The following is a 20,818-nucleotide window of genomic DNA, read 5'->3' as shown; positions in this document are numbered from 1 at the left end:
TTACTGAAATAGTTTGTTTGAGAAAAGTTGTCATTGGCCCATTTCCTTTGGAATTCTGAAACCGTGCACATAACGAGTCAATGAGGTACGAATAAAACAGTGGTTTTCACACTTTTTCTTTCCACCCACATCCCACCTTAAGCAATTCCTTACTAATCACAGAGCACCGATGGCAGAGGGATAACTTAAACTGGGATGTGAGTGGGAAGAAAAAGATGGAGACCCATTTGTTTAGAGAGACTTGTGCTGAAAGCAGGCAAATGGGACTAACTTGATTGGAGTGAACAAAATTGGCCAAGGGTGCCTGTTTTTTGTGTTGCAGAACTTTAATTTACTGTGTCTTCATTACTCTCTGTGGTGGTACAAACCATTCATTATATCAATCCTCAAGAATTCCCACAATTTCACAGTAATAAGTTCTTTCCAATGGCACCCCAATTTTGGGAACGAATTTTAAAATGTCATCCCTGATTCCCAATCTTCAGGGTTTCTGTATTGTAAAGTTTTACCAGTATGGTGCTAAGTTGCACCAATGAAACTTTCTAAACTTGAAATCAATTGTTTTCTCTTTAATTTCTTCCCTGCGGAACTGTCAGATGACATTTCTCAATCTCTGCAACTTCTAATCAATCAGCAAAGACTTATTAATGGTGGATATTGACGGTGGCGACAAGGCTCCTTCAATTCCTCACAATCATAAAAGATTTAAAGCAGCAAGTCTTACACCAGTTTCAAATGATTGACCTTGCCCTCAAAGGTGGGTGGTTGTTTTAGCACCATGATATGGCACCAGGATTTTAAAAACAAAAATCACCTTATGGTTATATTGGCAATCCAAAAATAAAAAAGATAAAATCTGTTTTAGGACACTATTAAATTGTGCCTAGTTTGGCACATCAAATAATTTACATTCCCCATTCTCTCTCTGAATGTGTTTCCATTTTATTTTCAGCTCATCCTTCATAGGGTTGAATTATCCCATATCATGAAGCCAGATATATATCTGAAAGGTATAATGTTTTTTGGAAAATTTCTTTTTTGTTTCCTTTGGCAAAGTTGGATGAGATATAGGACATTAATGTATAAACTAAATTCATGTTATTTACCTTATTTTCCATTTAAAATTTCCACGTGCTCCAAACAGTGCTTCCAACACAGATGTGCACTAACGTGCAATCTAACATGTTATTTGTAATGTTCATACGGTTCTATAGGTAGATGCGTACATTATACAGAGAATAGAGTTGATTCTCAGTCATATTACATCAAGTTTAGCATAATCTTGTACGAATCACTTTTGTTGTTTACATTACCATTGGTTGTGTGAGCATAGATGATAAATGGCCATGCTAAGTGCTGGGTGGGAAAAGTTGAGTGGAATACATTAATCTTGCATCTTTGTTCACCTGCCCAATCTTTACTCAAGCATGGAAAATTACCATCATTTAATAAATGCAATATATTTGTCAGCAGGAACATTGCTTTCTACCCATAACATGCAGGGTAAAAAGAATCTATTTGAAAAATCACTGCCCTATTGCAACAAGTAATATATTTAGGTAATTGTAGTCTTTGGGTCACAGTTTCTGTACTGGAGATATGAGGTTATGCATTCACTGATTGCACAAGGCAGCTGCCAAATCTGTCACTTACATCATTCTCACATTCTCCCAAAAGGCTTTGTTTGCTGAGAGAGGGCTTGCCTCCTGTGTGGCTTCATAAAATAGAGGGGAGAGATCTCCATCACCTGACAGTCCATCCTTCCAGAATCTGATCATCAGAAAGGGAGTCATTTTGAACAACTGTTGCATCATTAATTTAGTTCAAATAAAACTTCTTGAGTACAAAATAAGAAAACAGAATTCTACCTTCTCTGGGTCTACTCAACCCACTAATAAATGAATTTCCCAATTTTCCTTTGAGGCTGCTTTTTGAAGGCTGTTCATTTTCTGCTCCAGTAGCTCTCAGCGTACTGATAATAGTCTACTTTGCAATCAATTTGTAAATGTGTCTTATGAATTAAGCTTTGCAATTATGAATACATCAAAGATTCCCTGATTTTTTTTTTGCTGTGCCTCATTGCAAAGGGATTTTTTTCTGCCCCTCTTGATGTACACTTTAAATGTAAATATTGAATAAACAACGTTTGTAAAAACAATGGAGCATCCCTTCTAACTTAACCTCTCGGACGGTGGCCGTGGGGGCCACTATGTACAGACTTAAGAGTACAAGGGAATTATGCATTCAAATGCTTACACATTGAAATACTTTGTATATCTAACTCGTTTTATTGCATCAAGGTAAATCATTTTTCCCCATTCTCTATCAATTATCCACAGATAAGTTATCTAAAGCCAGCTGATTGGTAGGTCAGGTATCCACCAGCATTTATTTAGACTGACAATAATGGAGATTATGGGAAAGTTCGAGAAAAATCTGGAAACATTAGAGCCATTGTTTTGACGCTGCCCTTAGTGGATCCAAAATTACATTCAAAGTGCATTTACATATATTAGAGAGAATCACATAAGTGAGTATACTGTTCAATTTTGTATGCAGAACAGACAAATCATGAGATTCGTCGCTCCAATTACTGCCTTCCATTCGTTTTGCAAAACTGAACTTCTGTTTACCTGTTGAAAACCCTTCAACCTCAACTGCTTAGAGGCAAACTTGTGATTCATTTCATGTGACCTATTGCAGTGATTCCATAAATGCTTTCTATGTGACAAAAGTTCATCCAAACATATGAGATTTTGTCTTGAGAGCTTCTGTGCAAATAGTTGCTCTTTGACATGCATGCATTAGGTAAGCATTTCCGTCATGAATCATGATTTAAGTGAAAGGTCAGAGGATGTTCCGAGCAGGAATCATAAACCGTAAAACGTTATAGCACAGAAAAATATCCATTAACCCCTCTAGTCTATGCCAAGTCCCACTGATCTGGACCATAGCCCTCCATACCCCTCCTGCCCATGTATCTGCCCACGCTGTTGTTTTTCCTTGTTCTACATTAGACAGAACAATTTCTTTGTGGTTGCAGGAAGACTTCTGGTCTTCTGGATGGGTTTGCAACTGGTTAGAGAGGAAGACCAAGAAACTGAAGTCCAAGGTTGAGATGGCTCCATCTTGGCAGAAGCTCCAATTGACTGGACTAGCAAATTGAAGAGGAATAGAAAATGGCTGCCAGAGAAGTATTGATGACAGGAGGAAGGCAACCATTGAGAAGTGAATGAGTGACTTTCACTCTTTAGAGCTCTTACTTCTAATCTGACCAGAGTCTTGCAGTCTTGGGAATTTAAAAAAGCAGGTGACTAGATAAATGTGAAACCCCATGAGCACCTTTTCACTCTGTCATTAATGCAATGATTTGCAGCAGTCTCCACTTCACGAGAGCACACTGCTCTGCATGGCACGCATTTGAACACAGTTATTACGTGGTAGCTGCTTTTGCCGCAAAGAGAGGGGAGGGGGAAGGTATAATGCCATCTAACGACCCTGCGTGATAATTGGATACTCGCATGTGTGAACAGCTGATGACCATTTCTATGATTTGGCTGCATACCCCTATGGCAAATTGCCACAAGTCACCTCTGTGCCTTCTAACACTACCCAAAACATTTCTGGCAAGTTTTATTAATGCCGCAGTAATTTCATGGTGTCCAATCATTTGACTTTTACACATAAACCATGATTCAAACTGAGAATTCTGCAACAGAGCCTGCATACTTTTCCCTCTGGATTGCTGACCCCTTCCCGTGCCATGGTTTCACATTCCATTTCAGGCAAATCCCACCTCAATGCTCATCTCTAAATGGTGGAGTCAGCTGGGGGCTGAGTGCGTGAATGTGACTTTCTTGAGGTTGCTCTACTTCCCTATCTGCTTGCCATTCTTTGGTGCCTGAGCAATAACTGCAAGGTTATGTTGCAGTGAGCTGGGGTGAGGAGCAGTAGAAGATGCGAGAGGAACACCTTTGCGCCATCTGTAATGATGCATGAGAGGAGAGTAGAAGCTGAAGAGGAGATAGGATGTGGGAAGGAGGATTAAGCTGAAACACGGTCACCTTCAAAGCTTCAAAGAATGCCTATGGTCACAGCCTCAGCCGTAATTGGCCACTGTTGGTCACTCCACCTCTTGCTTCAATATGCTGGCAATCTCCTATTAGTTGGTGCTCTCCCTATTTATTCACCTTTTGTGAACTAACACCGAGTCACACAGGCTGCTGGAGACTGGCTCATGGGTATCAGGTATTGGAACCGGAATTTGAGAGGGTGCTGAGGGCAAGCAAACACATCTTCTTGTGACAGAGTATATAGAAATGTTTTGGGAAAGGTTTATTAGAGTAGGTTACATAAAAACACTTTAAAACAGATCTTATTTGAAACACAGGAGCTCTGCTAATTCTAGACATATTGGCTCCACAGCTTTTGCAAGAGCTCTGAAGAGTGCTCAAGAGACTTCTCTATTGGATTGTTGTTTACAAAAAGGCAACAGATGAAAGATCTTATTGGAGCCGCAGATTGTCTGGAAGAGAACTTGTTGTTCTAAAAGGATCATGTAGTTTTGCACCCACGTTGGTACCAGGATGGTAGTCACTGTCTTGAAATCAGCAGGGACAATGGTCTGCTGCATTGACATGTTGAATATGCCCATAAGGACCTCTGTCAGTTAGCCTGTTTAGTTCTTCAGTACCTACCAAATATGTTGTCTGCTCCCTTTGCCTTGTGTGGATTCACCTTGGATCATGATCTCCTCAAGTCGGCAGTGGATGTACAGGGAGCCCATTCCTCAGGGGGAGACGGAAGTTTCTTGAGCATCAGCTTTTTCTTCTCATTGAACCACACAAGGAAGATCTTCAGTCTGTCTGGAAGGGAGGCACTGTTGTCTTACCTCGCAAAGTTGTCGTGTGATCCATTATGGTCTTCATCCCTTGTCACATGCTCCTCATGTCTACAGCTGTCTGTGGATCTTCTCTATGAACCCTTGCTTTGCCTTCCAGATTGCAAAGGAGAGTTCAGCCCCGGCTGTTCTTAGTGCCAACGTCTCTCCTGTCCTGAAGGCCTGTCATTAGATTCCTAAAACTCCGCTAGCCTTGGGTGTAAAGTGTTTGATCTTAGTGACATCCTCAATGCACTTGTTGATATAGCCAGTCACTGATTGCATGTATTCATTGATATTTACATGACTGTTGTAGGTGGCCACCTCCCTGAAATAGTTTGTGGCCTCAAAACAGTCAGAGAAGAGGACTTTCAACCGCCTGTAGCCCTAAGAAGTCTTGCATTAGTTAGTTCTCTTCCCCTTTGATTCTGCTTAGCTACTTGCCTCTGTTAAGGAACAATTTACAGAATTTTATCTCAGCAGAGTCGGTCTTTGGGGATGTGAGAAAGGCCATGCAGTCAGAGGGGGATTGTGAACAATTCCTTACAGACTGCCGCAGAGATTGGAATGGAACCGGGTCGCTGGAGCTGTAAGGTAAAAGCACCAAATGCTGTGCTGCCCTTGCCATCTCTTTCCCTACCCCTCCAGCTCCACATCCCTTTTCCCAGCAGTGAGCTCTCCCTCTTAGCCCTCTGCCCTCTCCCACTATCATTTCTCAGCTTTGTTCTCTTTTCTACAACCCACTTATTTCCTCTTACCTGTTAGCCTGGGCTTCCACTTCTTACCCCCGCCCCCCCCACCCCCACAGCTTTTTATTCAGGCATCTGCCTGCTTTTCCACATTTCTGCTGAAGGGCTCAGGCCTGAAACAACAGCTGTCTCTTACATACCATGGATACCGTGCGACCTGTGGGTTTCTCCAGCCCTTGTGTATTGCGCCTTCCAGTCATTTTGGAAGCAGAGAGCTATGTCAGAAGTGTATTAAGAAGTTTAATTGATGTGGATGGATCCTATTTGTCCCACTCTTGAACTTCAAATTCCATCAACTTGTAAGAGTCATCAAATTCTTCCTCTTTTAAAATGATGTGGCTTGCACCTCAATCAGAAAAAAGTTTCCATAACTATTGTGGACACACTGTGGTGGTGGTGGTGGTCTGATGTACGCTGAAATTCTGATAATCTGCCAACTCACTATTTGGCCAAGTCCTCACATTCTATCTCCACTCACTTGAGGAGAGGTTTCTTCATTGCCTTCCGATTCACTGAGGCCCTTGTCCCTGCACTTCCTTTTATCTTACCCAGACCCACAAGGACTCTTGTTTTCTGTGGTCCCTGACAGCTCTCTTGGCTCCAACTTCCACACTCCCTTTCAGCTTGCCTGGTTCACTGTACAATCTCTTACCATATTGCACAACATCTGAACAGACACAAATTTAAAGAATTCAAATGCATTAATAAATAAATAAATATCCAATTATCTTATGGTCATCACCAAACCCTTGAGTTTTACTGTTTGAACAGAAAATACTGGGGGAGGGGGGAAACCTTCTCAGCAGATCAGAAAGTATGGAGTCATGAGAGAAACTGTAATAATGTTTCAGGTTCATTCTCTTTCATGGGTGAAACTCTGCTTTTCTCTTTGCAGATTCTGCCTGACCTACTTTAGATTTACGTTATTTTATTAGTGTGAATGCGTCTTTCCCATCTCAGAAAAAAAATGTTTCTCACTACCATCGAGTTGTGCCTGATGCATTCTTCAGTAACCTCAATGGACAAACCTGCCTCTCCAAATTCTACGCATTAAATGCATTAGAAAGTTTCAGTGGGGGAAACATTTTGCTGTGTGACAAAATGATCATTCCATGTGACAGCTATGTGTAAAATTGAGTTTCTCTGTTTTCAAATTGAAATCGATAAAGAAAGATGTATATATGATGTTGTGATCACAACACAGATCAAAAATATCTGAGCAGCAAAAATTGCTGTTGAAAATGTCAGTACAATCGTCTTGCCTTTTAAACTGTAAAAACGGATTCTTCACAAGCAATGTGCCAGTTCAATCTTGTCTTTGATTACACTGGACAACAATTTTTTTCAACAGGTTTGTTTCCTGAAAAAATACATTGGTGATTATAATAGCCACCTTCAAGCAGAACACAAAGATAATTTTAGATTTGCTGTATCACGTAGGAAGTTGGAGAAACATTAAATTAATGACGCTGACACATTGTGTTAGTTCGACTGACCTAAAAATGTTTTGCCACTGATATTCATTTGAACGCAGCTTCAGATGCCTCTCGTGTCAGTGTCCAACAATAGTCGGCCGGCAGTGATAGATTCCAGTTGCCCTGACACCGCTTTTGCAATGTCCTGGCGAAACCTTTCACCATGTTCGTCACTGACTGCACCAAGATCAGCAGGAAAAAAGCCCAGTGTGAATGAAGAAAATGAATTTTAAATGATATTTTGCACTTCCCAGTTTTGTATCCATGAAGTAGACTTAAAATGTGACAGGATTTCACAAAAATAGGTTGTTTCTAAACAAGCGGTACATGATAAGAAACTTTTAAGTCAATTTTCATGACCAGCAGCCAAAATCCATAAAATACATCGAAAGGTGTTCCGGAAGAAAAATCTTCATTGTTCAGTTTTACCTCTTTTGAGCAAGTACTCCAATAATCTGACTGTCATTACATATCAATCCTTTGTATTTAAGAAAGTTAATGTGTGGGTGTAGAGCTCGTTGAAAGAATCAGACTTGTTGATCCAAACCAAGGCTTTTATTAGCAAAAGACAGGAGCTCTTCACAGGTGGCCGACCAGTCCGGAATGATCCGACCTGGCTAGGGACACAACCCTTTAAGGCCCAGACAGTAGGCGTGGCTTAGCTCTCAGCCAATCGCTGTAAGCACAGTCTAGATACTGTAACTATATACACTATATACATTGGAGATAGATCTGTAGTATCACAGTGGGTATCGGCTTGGCTTTGGCTGCAATTCTTCGAGCTGGATTTTCCACATAATTGTTAATGTAATGCTCTATTCGGCTTACATGATATTCACAAGGATATTCAGATAGCCCTGCACAAGAATGACGAGGACAGCAGAGAATGCTTTGCCTGTGGGATTGGGTTATCAATGACATTCCACCACTTTAGTGCCAATGAAATAATAAACTAATAGACATCAACAACATGAAGTGAAATGCCAGTGTAGACCATCTCACTTTAAAACCTCACTGAAGCATGAAAAAAGAGCTTTAAAAATTCTGAGACAACATTTGGCTTCAGTGTATGAAAATTGGTGACTTTTAGGGTTTAATATCATTGCAATGCTTCTCCAACCAAATTGGGTAACTCTTGACATTCATGAGGGCTTTATCCGTTTCAAATCGCCCCTGCACAAATAACACAATTCAACTCTGGATGGCTATAACATCGCACCATTCCCTGCCTCATGCTCCTTGTGGGGCCAACTGATTTCACTCCCATCCGTCTAAACCCCGACGTCAATGTCCTTCACCCCAACCCTGAACCTGAACCTAAACCACCATTCCCACCACTAAATATTCTACAGCTTCTCTCCATCAGAACCATAGCTGTCTCTGTCTAAAACAGTGACCAAAGACATGAAATCTCTGGAATCATCAAAAAAATCCTTCATTTCACTTTCAGCCCCCACCACAATGTCTCACCCAGAACCCACATGACCCCCCCCCCCACCCACACCCAGAATACTAGTCATGACCTTGTCCAGTATAGTCCTTGATGTGCAGTGCAAAATAAATTATTTAAGAGCTGTCATGTAGCAACTTGTATTGTGGGCCCCAGGGCCTGCTGAATTTTGAAGTGGCAGGCACTTGACAAAATGATCATCGCCACATGTGTAAAATAATCTTCTACCTTATTCCAGGCCAAACAGTATTACGTAGATGAATATCTGAATAACTTTGCTGTCAAGCTATGAACAAACTTAATCAGAATGTATGGAAAAAGTGGATACACAGAAGGTGAATTAACCAAATGAAAGTGCAGTCCAATAGATTTTAATGCAATTAGCAATATTTCTATATAATACGCCATAGATCTGTATAAAAATGCCCCTGCTTAAAAAAGGTATCGGCAAGGTTAAGTCAAATTCCAAAGCCATTCTAATTGAGGATAAATAATGCTAATTCAAATGAGAATAAGCACATTTTGAACTGAATGCCAAAACCTTTTCAGGTAGATCAATATGTGACTAAGATTCAAGATTCAATTTATTGTTATCATAGTTCTACAACGTTAATTTTTTTCACTGGCTGAAGCCGACAGATTTGCCACCTGCAGGAATTGCCTTTTTTAGCACCTCTTACAGTCAGACGTACAGCCAGACTTACGGTCAGAGGGAGAGAGAGAGAGAGAGAGAGAGAGAGAGAGAGAGAAAAGCAAAAGAGAGTCCCTCCAGTGTCCGAAGATTTGCCTCCAGCGCCTCCACAGCCCCCGCTGCCTTCAGTCCAAGCCATTGGCAACCCGAGCTCCAGATCCGAACCTTTAACACAGCCAGGAACCCGTCAGTGCCTTCAGCACCCCCTCGCATCCCGGTTCCAATACTTGGTACCCCTCCGGCCATTTTCGAGCCTGTCTCCAGCAGCCCGGAGCCCAGCGCCGATCTCCCGACAGCAGTCTCCAGCAACCCCCAGCTAAGTGCATGGTCCACTTCTAACCATTACCCCCTTAAAAGGGTTCACTGAGGTCACTAAATAAAGACCTAAAACAATTTTCACTTGTTTGGGGGACAGGATTAAAAAATCAGACAGGAAATTTTAATGAGACCCAGTTTACTAGTCATTAAGTTTTTTTTTACCTGCCGCACTTCACAATAAAGTACAGTGAATTTGGCTAACAGTTTAAATTGTAACTTTTTTTAGATTTAAATTAATTTTAAAAACTTTGTAAATGTTTAAATTTAATTTAAAAAAACATGGAAATACAGCATGGTAACAGGCCATTCTGGCCCATGAGTCTACTAGCTCATGCCACCCAAACACCCCAATTACTCTTTAACTCCCATATGTTTGAAGGGTGGGAAGAAACTGGAGCATCCGGAGAAAACCTATGCAGACCAAGGGAGAACATGCAAACTCCTTGCAGACAGCACCAGATTTGACCTGGGTCCTCGCACTATAATAGCATTGAACCAACCTCTATACTAACTGTGCCTCTTGAAACCATTAATTAAGATACTGTGTTTGAATGTCTGGGGCATTGATATACAAATCAAGGAAGGGAAGTTAATCAGTTTCACTCTTTCTGATTATTTATTTTATAGTGTAGATTAAAATTTAACCTGGTCCGTTAAATGAATGTTTAAACATGCAGAATAATAAATTAGAAAATGAATAATGTAAAATATTCTAAAAAAAAGATAAAATAAGTATATAGTAACAAATTATAAAATTAATTTGTTGGATAAGTTGCGATGTGCAATAATTTGTAGCACAAGGCTACATTAAGTGATGAAGTAAACAGTGCAATGAGTTAAAATATAAACAGCACATTAAATAACAGATTTGTTCATGAATATACTAAATAATTAATCAGAATCATTCATAATCCATGCAAATTTATGTTCTATTTTCCACGATTCCTTTTCCGCAACGTTTCCTTCACTTGTTTCTAGTGCATAACTCAGAATTGCCCATCACTCATCTCCTTTTAACCAACCAGTTTCCTCCCAATCTTCAATTTTACTCCCACTCTCAATGTTTGCACCGTTCGAGAATCCTACCAACACATCACGGTGGCAGTTTTGTTACATTTTGCAGCTAGTGGAAGAGGCATTCGGAAAATACAGATCATGGTCCAAAGGAAATATTATGCAAGAATGTAGGAAAAGCAAATGGCGCGGAAACAAAATGAGTGGAGGAGATGGGGAGAATTGAAAAGTGGCTGACATGGTTAGTGCACTGTTATTGTGGCACCAGCAACCTGGGTTCCAATCTGGTGTTTGTGTGTTCTACCTGTGTCCTGTGTGAGTTTTCCCCGGTTGCTCTGGTTTTGTCCCACCCTCCAAAAGCGAACAGATTTGGTAGAGTAGTTAAACGGCACGTGTTTCTATGCCCTGAATCGGTTTCTTCTGGGTTGTAAATAATTTAAATTAAAGTGGGTATAGTAAGTGAAGCTTGACAGAGGACCAGTGCGGCAGGCCAGGAGCAGAAAAGAGGCAAATAAGAATGGAAGACAAAAACTGCAATATACAAATGTACTGGAGAAACTCAACAGGCCATGCCACATCCATAGGAAGTAAAGGGTAACTAACATTCCAAGCCTTAGCCCTTAGCCAGACAGAAATTGGCCATGCATATGAAAAGAGTACAGAGAGAACAGCAACGGAGAGCAGGAAACATGTTTTTTGGCCCAAAGTAATGTCACGGGAATTTAATTTTTATTCAAATACTTTTGTAGCTTGAATTTATCAGATGTTGTCATTTAAAAAGATTAATTTGTTTCATTTTGGTGAAGCATGAACTTGTGGAATATGACTCAAACAGGACAGTGGGCAAGACTTCATTGATGGTGTAATTGTGTTTCCCATGTGAATTCAGCGATAAAGCTTGCATTCCATTTCATTAAAATGGCATTCTCTCCAAGAGTGAGGCTCCTTTTAGTAAGGTCTGGAATTGCCATGCAATTCACGCTCAATGTGACAGAGTTACATGATAAGCACATTTAAGTTTCCAAACAGAATCCATACTGGAGATCATTTTGAGAGTTTTTGCGTTGGACGTTTGCATTCAATCTTCCTCTGGCTCAATCCTTATTCCTCCTTCTCATGGGACTCAGCTTATCAAAGAAGCAGTAAACCTTTCTTTTGTAGAAAAAATGATATAAGTACATGAAAGTAGATGTGTACATTACATATAATATGTCCATGATATACATTTATGTTTTTACTTTTAAAAATAGTTTGATGAAGCAAGATGAAGAAAAGTTGCTCTAAATTTCAGTGTTCAATTAATTGTCACGTGCAAAACTAAAATGTACAGATGCAATGAAATTCTTACTTCCTGCAGTCAAATGTGTAGGTCAGATAGACCATCTACAGTCATAAAAATTCAAATGACCACAAATTCAAGACAGAAGAGAGAAGTAATATCAAAAGGTCTTCTTTGGCTTGGCTTCACGGATGAAGATTTATGGAGGGGTAATGTCCACGTCAGCTGCAGGCTCGTTTGTGGCTGACTAGTCCGATGCAGGACAGGCAGACACGGTTGCAGCGGTTGCAGGGGAAAATTGGTGGGTTGGGGTTGGATGTTGGGTTTTTCCTCTTTTGTCTTTTGTCAGTGAGGTGGGCTCTGCAGTCTTCTTCTAAGGAGGTTGCTGCCCGCCGAACTGTGAGGCGCCAAGATGCACGGTTTGAGGCGATATCAGCCCACTGGCAGTGGTCAATGTGGCCGGCACCAAGAGATTTCTTTAAGCAGTCCTTGTACCTCTTCTTTGGTGCACCTCTGTCACAGTGGCTAGTGGAGATCTCGCCATATAACACGATCTTGGGAAGGCGATGGTCCTCCATTCTGGAGACATGACCTACCCAGCGCAGTACGATCTTCAGCAGCGTGGATTCGATGCTGTCGGCATCTGCCATCTCGAGTACTTCGATGTTGGAGATGAAGTCGCTCCAATGAATGTTGAGGATGGAGCGGAGACAACGCTGGTGGAAGCGTTCTAGGAGCCGTAGGTGATGCCGGTAAAGGACCCATGATTCGGAGCTGAACAGGAGTGTGGGTATGACAACGGCACTGTATACGCTAATCTTTGTGAGGTTTTTCAGTTGGTTGTTTTTCCAGGCTCTTTTGTGTATTCTTCCAAAGGCGCTATTTGCCTTGGCGAGTCTGTTGTCTATCTCGTTGTCGATCCTTGCATCCGATGAAATGATGCAGCCGAGATAGGTAAACTGGTTGACCGATTTGAGTTTTATGTGCCCGATGGAGATGTGGGGGGGTGCTGGTAGTCATGGTGGGGAGCTGGCTGATGGAGGACCTCAGTTTTCTTCAGGCTGACTTCCAGGCCAAACATTTTGGCAGTTTCCGCAAAACAGGACGTCAAGCGCTGAAGAGCTGGCTCTGAATGGGTAAATAACTATCATTTACCTAATATGGTGTTTAAACAAGAAAAAAATAGTGAAATTTTAACAGTACCAACAAATTTTTGCTGGTCTTGGGTTAGTTTATGGCTACAGTAGTAGGGGGAGTTTCAAGAGCCATGTCTGAAAGGAACAGTGAGAAGAAATGTTGTTTGGCCTCTTAAGGGCATTCTTTCAGTGGATGGGGTGGGGGGGGGGGGGCAGTGCCCAAGGATTGACTAGGTTTATTTGCCACTTTCAGCCGAGATTTGATAGAGTCTTTGATGACTTGCCAAATCTCCTCAGACTTCTAATAACGCAGAGGTATACAGTGTGGCTCTTTCATGGCTGCTTCTATGTGCTGGCTCCAGGAGAGGTCCTCTGATGCATGTGTTTGGTCTTTCACAATCTTGATGTATGTTAACTCCCATACATATTTGAACATAATTACACGTCATCATCTCAATATTTAGGGGGGATGCTGAGTGAAAATTGATTGTTAAGCATCCCATTTTACAATGGTGAGTATTATCGGAAGGTATACTCTGCTTTGGGATATTCTTGGTTGTAAAAGGTTTTTAATAAATGGAAGTATTTTTCTATTCAACAAAACACAAGTGCATTCACTTTTATGGTTCAGTGTGATATTTTTGTTTTGAAAATTGCAACTTCATACTTACAGGAAACCTGTTTAATTTTTTCTGCTGTTTATTATAAACTTGCTTTTAGTATTATGCCCCGTACGACTTCTCTCAAAATATATTTATTCCGTCTTGGCTGCTTGGAAGCTTTCTCCCATATGTTCAAGTCTGTTTTCACTTGTCCCTCCCTTATTTCCTTTGTTTTACCTCTCTGGAAATAAGATGAATGATTCTCTACATATTTTTTTATTATCGCTGTAGTTACGGAGGATGGCTGGGTGTGTGAGTCAGTCACTTCATCAAGCGATTAAGGGAATGGTATAATTGATTTTCTAAAATATTCCCTTGGTAATATTTAACTATAATCAGTGAAGTCTGGAATTGTTTCTGTTGCATTTGTTATTTCATGCTGCAAATGTGTGGGTGTCCTGTGTTCATGGAGCCAAGATTTGTTGCACACACGGTCATTTGTGTACCAGAACTCAGCAAAGAGCAATGATCCAGAGATCAAAAGGAAAAAAAACTCCAAAAGCTCAGAATCTGAATTAGAAAATTTTGTAAGTATTCAGCCCAGGCTGAGTTAATGTTTCAACTTGATGATCTTTCATCAGTTTGGGAAAACGTTCAAAATCAACTGTTTTGGGTGGCAATAAAGGGATGGCGGGGATGAGGAGAACATGGCTGGGATAGGATGTGGCCAGGAGAGGCTGAATGACATCAGGGCTGGCAGTGCTGGCTGAGAGAGGGTTGCGAAGGCTTCTCTGCACGTGGTGTAAGAGGCAGGAAATGACTGAAGGCAGAAGTGAGTAAACAAAACCATTGTGACATCTCAAATATTGGGGTTTAGAAAATGTATGAAATGAAGAAGGGTGCCTTGCACTTGTTGTTATTGAAGCCGTCTATTTGATGCAATGTATAAAGTTTAAATATATCTTCATTTGAAGCCAGATGACATTTGAATGTGTGATGGTGGCTGAGTACATTCTCACAGGAGTGTTTATGGATTAAAGTGGCTGGATTAATCCCAGCTAAATTCCAAAATGGATAGCCTGGCACTTGTATTCCTCACAAGACTGCCACTGTGAGCAGGAAAGAAGGTATCATTCATTCATTTCAAACACATTCACTCCAAGCACTGCTGCATTACTAATGGAAAACTCTGGCTTCATATGTCCATTGATTGGCAGAAAAGTAAACAATGGAAAAAAAAAAAGAGGCTATTGTTGTCAATGAGACTCCATGTATGGTGCCAACTTTGGGGAAGATGACAGATCACCATTTCTTGTGGTACACCCCACACCACCAGAGCATCTGTGGAGGAAACTTAAACTTCATGGGGGCATACGTTCTCACTGAATGGTGATGCTTTTATATTTCTCTAGCTGGATATTAACAAACTGATGAAGAACTTGAATTTAATCTACAGTATTTGTGGGTGACATTGTTAGCATAAGGGGTTGGCACAATGCGATTGCGTGCCAGCAACCTGCGTTCGAAATCAGTACTGCCTGTAAGGATTTGTTTGTTCTCATGTCTGCATGGGTTTCCTCTGGGTACTTCAGTTTCCTCTCTCCCTCCAAAAATCCATACGAGGTTTGTCGGTTCATTGAGTTAATTGGGCAGTGCAGGCTCGTAGAGCCTGCTCTATTGATAATTTTTTTAAAAATTAATTAAAATTATTTTGTTAATATTTGAATTTTGTTCTCCCTCAACAAATCAACAGCCATTATGAATTCTTTCAGACACTTCACTTGTCGCTCCATGTTACATTTTCTGTCCTCAATGTGGTTGCCATGCTTACAATTCATTCGGTCTTGTTAGCTAAATTAAATGTTGATATAATGCGAGTCTTACTTGGGTCGATGATCTTTGCTACCAGTTTCTCTCATAGCTCTGACAATAACTCATCTTTCTCATTCACTGAACGTGTTTTCTGCAGACCTGCGTGCCAGAATTAGCTTCGGCCAGGTTGGAGTTTTAACTGCTTTTTTTTTGAGTGCGCAGGAAAGAAAGAATCTCACCTGATATTTAGGTCTTTCTAGTCGTTGTTCACACGCTACCTTTGTAGCAGCAGAGTGTTTCCAGCACTGTGGAATTTAGAGCATGACTTGTCTTTCCCTTCAAATCTCAATTGATTAAAACTATGTTCAAAGCTTGTCTCGTGTCAAGAGGAGAAACGACAAGGCACTTTGTGGCTTTGTTAAACTAAACAGCTAACAGCTCATCATGTTATAGCTGTCACCATCCATCTGAAACTCTCCAGGACATGTGATGTTACAGTTCTGCTGTCTTTTAACTGATACGCTGCAGCATTTCTGTTGGGCTTCTCAATTCCCTGGCTAAACAATAAATATATTTCAATCACTTTCTTTTTTTTTAAGAATCTATGTTCAGGCTTAAAATGTAAATCATGTCACCAATAGCAAAAAAATAAATGCATTTGTCATTGTTCCTCCTTTCTGTAAGTGGCACAATGATCCTAGTTCTTGATCTAATGGAGTGTAGAGTTTCTAGCATCTATTGTCATGCGACTTTACTCTCACAAATGCCCTGGTCTTCATTGGATGCCATGTGGAATATCACCGGCAGGGTGGTTGTTCATATATTCAGAGGAAGCTTATGGTACATTTGCTATTTGGGTTCTGTCCACTGAGAAAATTTGTCTAGAGGAAGTTGTACATGATATGGTACAGGACAGGCCATTCAGCCCAGCTACTCCATGTTGGTATTGGCCTCCTTGGATCATTCCCAATCCACATATATCAGTGCAAGTCTCTGAGTCTCTTCTCACTTAAATATTAATTGAACCAACCTACTGTTAGCTATTGCCACCCCTTTGTAGTAGAGAATTCCACATTTTCCTTTGGTAAACTTTTTTTCTCATGAATTCCCAATTAAATTTCATGGTGTTCTTGGTATTTGTGGCCTCTAGTTGCGCTAAACATTCCCTCCCTATTCAGTCCAACGTTATTTAAATATTGAAGTAAACACTCAAGTGACGAAATAATCTTACTTCCACTGAAATAAAGGATCCCTTATCCTCACCTACCACTGAACCAGTCTCCATGTCCAAGATATCCTCTCTGCCACCTCTACTACCTACTACATGATGCCACAGCTAGATATATATATTCCCCTCTCCTCCCCTCTCCATCTTTTGCTTCCTCCATGACTCCTCCCTTCCCACCAATCGTTCCCTTGGCACTGTGTTATTATGCCCGCGTAATAAAGGACCCCCTTGCCCAGTAGGCAATGAGTGTGGTTGGCACTGGAACAAAAGAAGACTATGACTGAAATCGAGCGTGTTATTGGTTAAAGCAGCTTGAAAAATAAAGTGGTTTAAGTGTTAAAACCATGCAAGGTTGTTCTTCTTCAAGGAAGAGGTGGTTGCAACAAGGTCAATTTTGTCACTTTAGAGATGTGAGGGGATTGGAGGGTTATGGACAGGGAGCAGGTAGGTGGGACTAGAGGAGATCACTTAAATCAGTGTGGACTAGGGGGCCGAGATGGCTGTTTCTGTACTGTAATTGTTATATGGTTATAACATTGTGTCAGAACTATTTGAGTAAGTGAGATGAGACAATAGTTCCTGTCATGGACAAGTCACATCCTCCCACACCAATGCAGTTTGCTGGCAATCTAACCAATAATTGGAAATGCTTCAAACATTTATAGGAGGGTGGTGGAGTGGGAGAGACTGATGAAAAATGGAAAACATCTCAATTTCTACATGTGATGGGTGAAGATGCCTTATACATCTATAACAGGTTTTCAAATTGATGAGACAGCTTGCATGTTGGACAATCTGATGACAAAATTTGAGGAGTATTTTGTTCCATGTAAAAATGTCACATTTGAAAGATTCAAGCTTTTCTCCTGTGACCAGAAACAAGCTATGAGCTTCAACCAATATTTAGCCGAGGTTCACACATTGAATAAGTCCTGCGAATTTGGGAGATTTGAAACATATCACTCATTAGAGACAGGATAGTTTGCAGAATCCCAGGCTTAGAGAAAAACTGTTGTGTGAAAAAGATTTGACCCTGGAAAAGGCTGTGAATATCTGTAGGGCATCAGAGACCACACGGACACAAGCAAAGGAGCTGCACAGGATGGACACAACAGTGCATGCAGTGAAAGCAGAGCGCCAGGAGTTTCCCAAATCTACAGCAAAGAAAGAGGTAGGGTCAAACAACAACTGCAGCAGGTGCAGAGGTAGACATATTCCAAAGATGTGTTCTGCCTATGGAAAGTCCTTTAATAAAAGTGGGAAGAAGAATCATTTTGCAAAGTGCTGCAAAGCAGGGACCACCAAGAGAAAGGTGCACACAGTGGATGAAGAAATGAAAGAATTCTTTGTGAATTCACTTCAGTCTGCTGCTACTAAAAGGGAATGGATTATTCCAGTGACAGTGAATGAGACAGTAATTCCATTTAAGCTCGGCACTAGAGCCCAGGTGAATCTATTATCTATGGGCGATTACAAGAACCTCACCATAATGAGCAAGATTTATCCAATGAAATTAAAAGTGACAGGCTACACCGGAGAGAACATTCCAGTAAAAGGAGGCTGTATGGTGACCTTCAAACACAAAGGGTGGCATCTAAAGGTATGGCTACTGATTGCAGAAAAGAGAGTACAGCCAATATTAGGCCCAAGTGCATGTGAAGAGCTCGACTTGGTGAAAAGAGTTTTCATATTGGCTTCACAGATCAAAGATGAGCACACAACACTCATGGAAGAGTACGTGAATGCCTTTGAGGGGCTTGGATATTTACCGAGTGAACACATAGATTAGAAATGGCTCCCATTGTCCATGCTTTTAGGAAAGTTCCATTTCCACAGAGACAAACTTAAACAAGAACTATTGAATGGATGAAAGTTGAGGAACCTACAGATTGGTTCAGGTCGCTGGTGACTGTGCAAACAAAAAGTGGAATATTGCGCATATGTCTGGACCCAAGAGATCTCAATAAAGTCATCAAGAGAGAGCTTTTTAAATTGCAGACATAGGAGAAAATCACATCTCAATTTGCAGTTACCAAGTGGTTTAGCAATCTCAACATGTCATCAGGGTTTTGGCAGATGAAGCTTGATGAGGCAATTTTGAGACTATGCACTTTCAATACTCCACAAGGAAGATCCTGCTTTCTTCAGCTACCATATGGGATCTTGTATGCACCAGAAATCTACCATAAAACCATCCACATGATCTTTAAAAGTATTCCTGGAGTTGAGATCATGATGGATGAGATCATTTTTAAGGGGATCCACCAAGAATGAACATGATATGCTACTAAGGCAAATGCTACACATGACACGCAATTGTCTGTTTGAAATTAAATAAAGAGAAATGTGAGTTTAGTGTAGACACCAACCTTAATAGGAGATGTCATATCTGAAGAGGGAATGAAACTTGATCCAAGAGAGACATCGGCTATTGAGAATTTTGTGAGGCCCCAAAGCAAAGAGGAGGTGAGTAATTTCCTGGGAATGGTGACTTACCTGGCTAAGTTCATCCCTCATCTATCGACTGTGTCAGCACCACTTAGGTCATTCCTTGAGTAGAAAAGTGAGTGGATCTAGTTGTATGAGCAAAAAGAGAGCTTCCAGGCACTCAAAAAATGTCCTTACAGAAGAGCCTGTACTAAAATTTTAAGATCCGGGTAGGCACACCAGGATCTCGGCTGATGCATCCTGACCTGACATTGGAGCTGTACTACTGCAGCAGCATGATGACACTTGGCCACATGTGGCCTATGCATCAAGGGCATCAAGCGCAGAAGCCAACTATGTACAGATAGAGAAAGAGCTTCTTGCCAACCCTCATGCATGTGAAAGGTTCCATCAATACATTTATGGACAAGCCCTTGAAGTCGAGGCAGACCATAAACCATTGGTCTCAATTATATCCAAATCACTGAATGACAGTCGCATGCGAGTACAGCACATGTCAATAAGGCTGCAAAAAATAAACGGTGAAAATCATCTACATGCCAGGAAAATGCATGTTTGCAGTTGATGCATTATCTCAAGCAGTTGACAAGAAAGAAAAGAGTGACCAAGAGGTTAATGCAGAGATACAGGCCTATGTTGGCATGGTTGTCACCTCATTTCCAGTATCCCAGGATAGAACAGAGCAGATCAGGAAAGCAATAGAGACAGATGAAACAATGAAAGACCACCAAAAAAAAAACCAGAAAGGATGGCCAGAAGCTCAGAATAACTGTTGAATGGGTATTTGCGATTATTGGGCAAGCAGAGATGAACTGCCAGTTCTGAAAGATATGGGAACAGATTTGTAATTCCAGTGTTACGACACAAGGAAATGCTCCAGAATATACACCAAGTATCTTGGTGAGGAAGAATGTAAACGTAGAGCTTGAGACGTGATGTACTGGCCAAGAATGAACCAAGACCTAAGCCAGACCACTGATTCACGCAAAATATGCCTCAACGATAGAGCAAAGCAGCAAGCAGAACCACTTACACCACACCTGTACCAGACAGGCCGTATTTCAAAGTGGGAGTACATTTGTTTGACTGTAAAGGAAAGGGTCATAAAGCTTCCCAGAGGTAGTAACACTGCAGTCAACATCCAGCAAAGCAGGAAAAATGTGTTTGCGAGGCATGCAGTTCCTTGTGAAGTTGTGTCAGACAGCGCTTCACAATTTTCGAGCAGTGAATTTGAGTCTTTTGCCAATACTTTTGACATATAACTTCAAGCCCACATCACCCAAGTCTGGAGTTCTGTCAAGAGCCTCACGAACAAAACAAATGATAGACAAAAGGATTTCCACAGAAGTCTAATGATTTACAGAAGCGCGCCACTACAGAATGGCCTTTTCCTGCCAAAATGCTGATGGGTCGATGCATACGGACCAACCCTCCAATGCATGAAAATCTGTCAACGCTTAAAGGAGCAACACAAGGTCAATTGGAAGAGAAAGTAAAACAGCATCATGACAAGACTCCAAAAAGCCGACCAGTCCTGAAGCCTGGAGTTCAAGTGTGAATCCAACATCACAATTCTGGCACATGGCCCACGCAAGGATATGTCCAAGAGGAAATAGATCCACATTCCTACCAGACCCAGACAGAGGGAAGGACATGTCTGAGAAGGAACCACATGGATCTATGACCACAAGCTCCAACCCATGGTCGTGACCCGTCACCTGTCAGTACACAAAACGG

General features: G+C 41.1%; 1 long non-coding RNA gene across 1 annotated transcript in view; it reads left to right on the top strand.

The window, feature by feature from the left end:
* The first annotated feature begins 14,098 nt into the window (after positions 1-14,098).
* Positions 14,099-20,818, top strand: part of LOC138741943 (uncharacterized) — a 54,712-nt gene continuing 47,992 nt past the window's right edge. Inside the window, exon 1 of the long non-coding RNA XR_011343910.1 lies at positions 14,099-14,180. This is a non-coding gene — a long non-coding RNA (uncharacterized lncRNA). The remainder of the gene's footprint in view (positions 14,181-20,818) is intronic.

Source organism: Narcine bancroftii, chromosome 8 (genome assembly GCF_036971445.1).
Source record: "Narcine bancroftii isolate sNarBan1 chromosome 8, sNarBan1.hap1, whole genome shotgun sequence".
NCBI lineage: Eukaryota > Metazoa > Chordata > Chondrichthyes > Torpediniformes > Narcinidae > Narcine > Narcine bancroftii.
The sequence above is the reverse complement of the archived record's forward strand: the minus strand, read 5'-3'. Positions and strand labels throughout refer to the sequence as shown.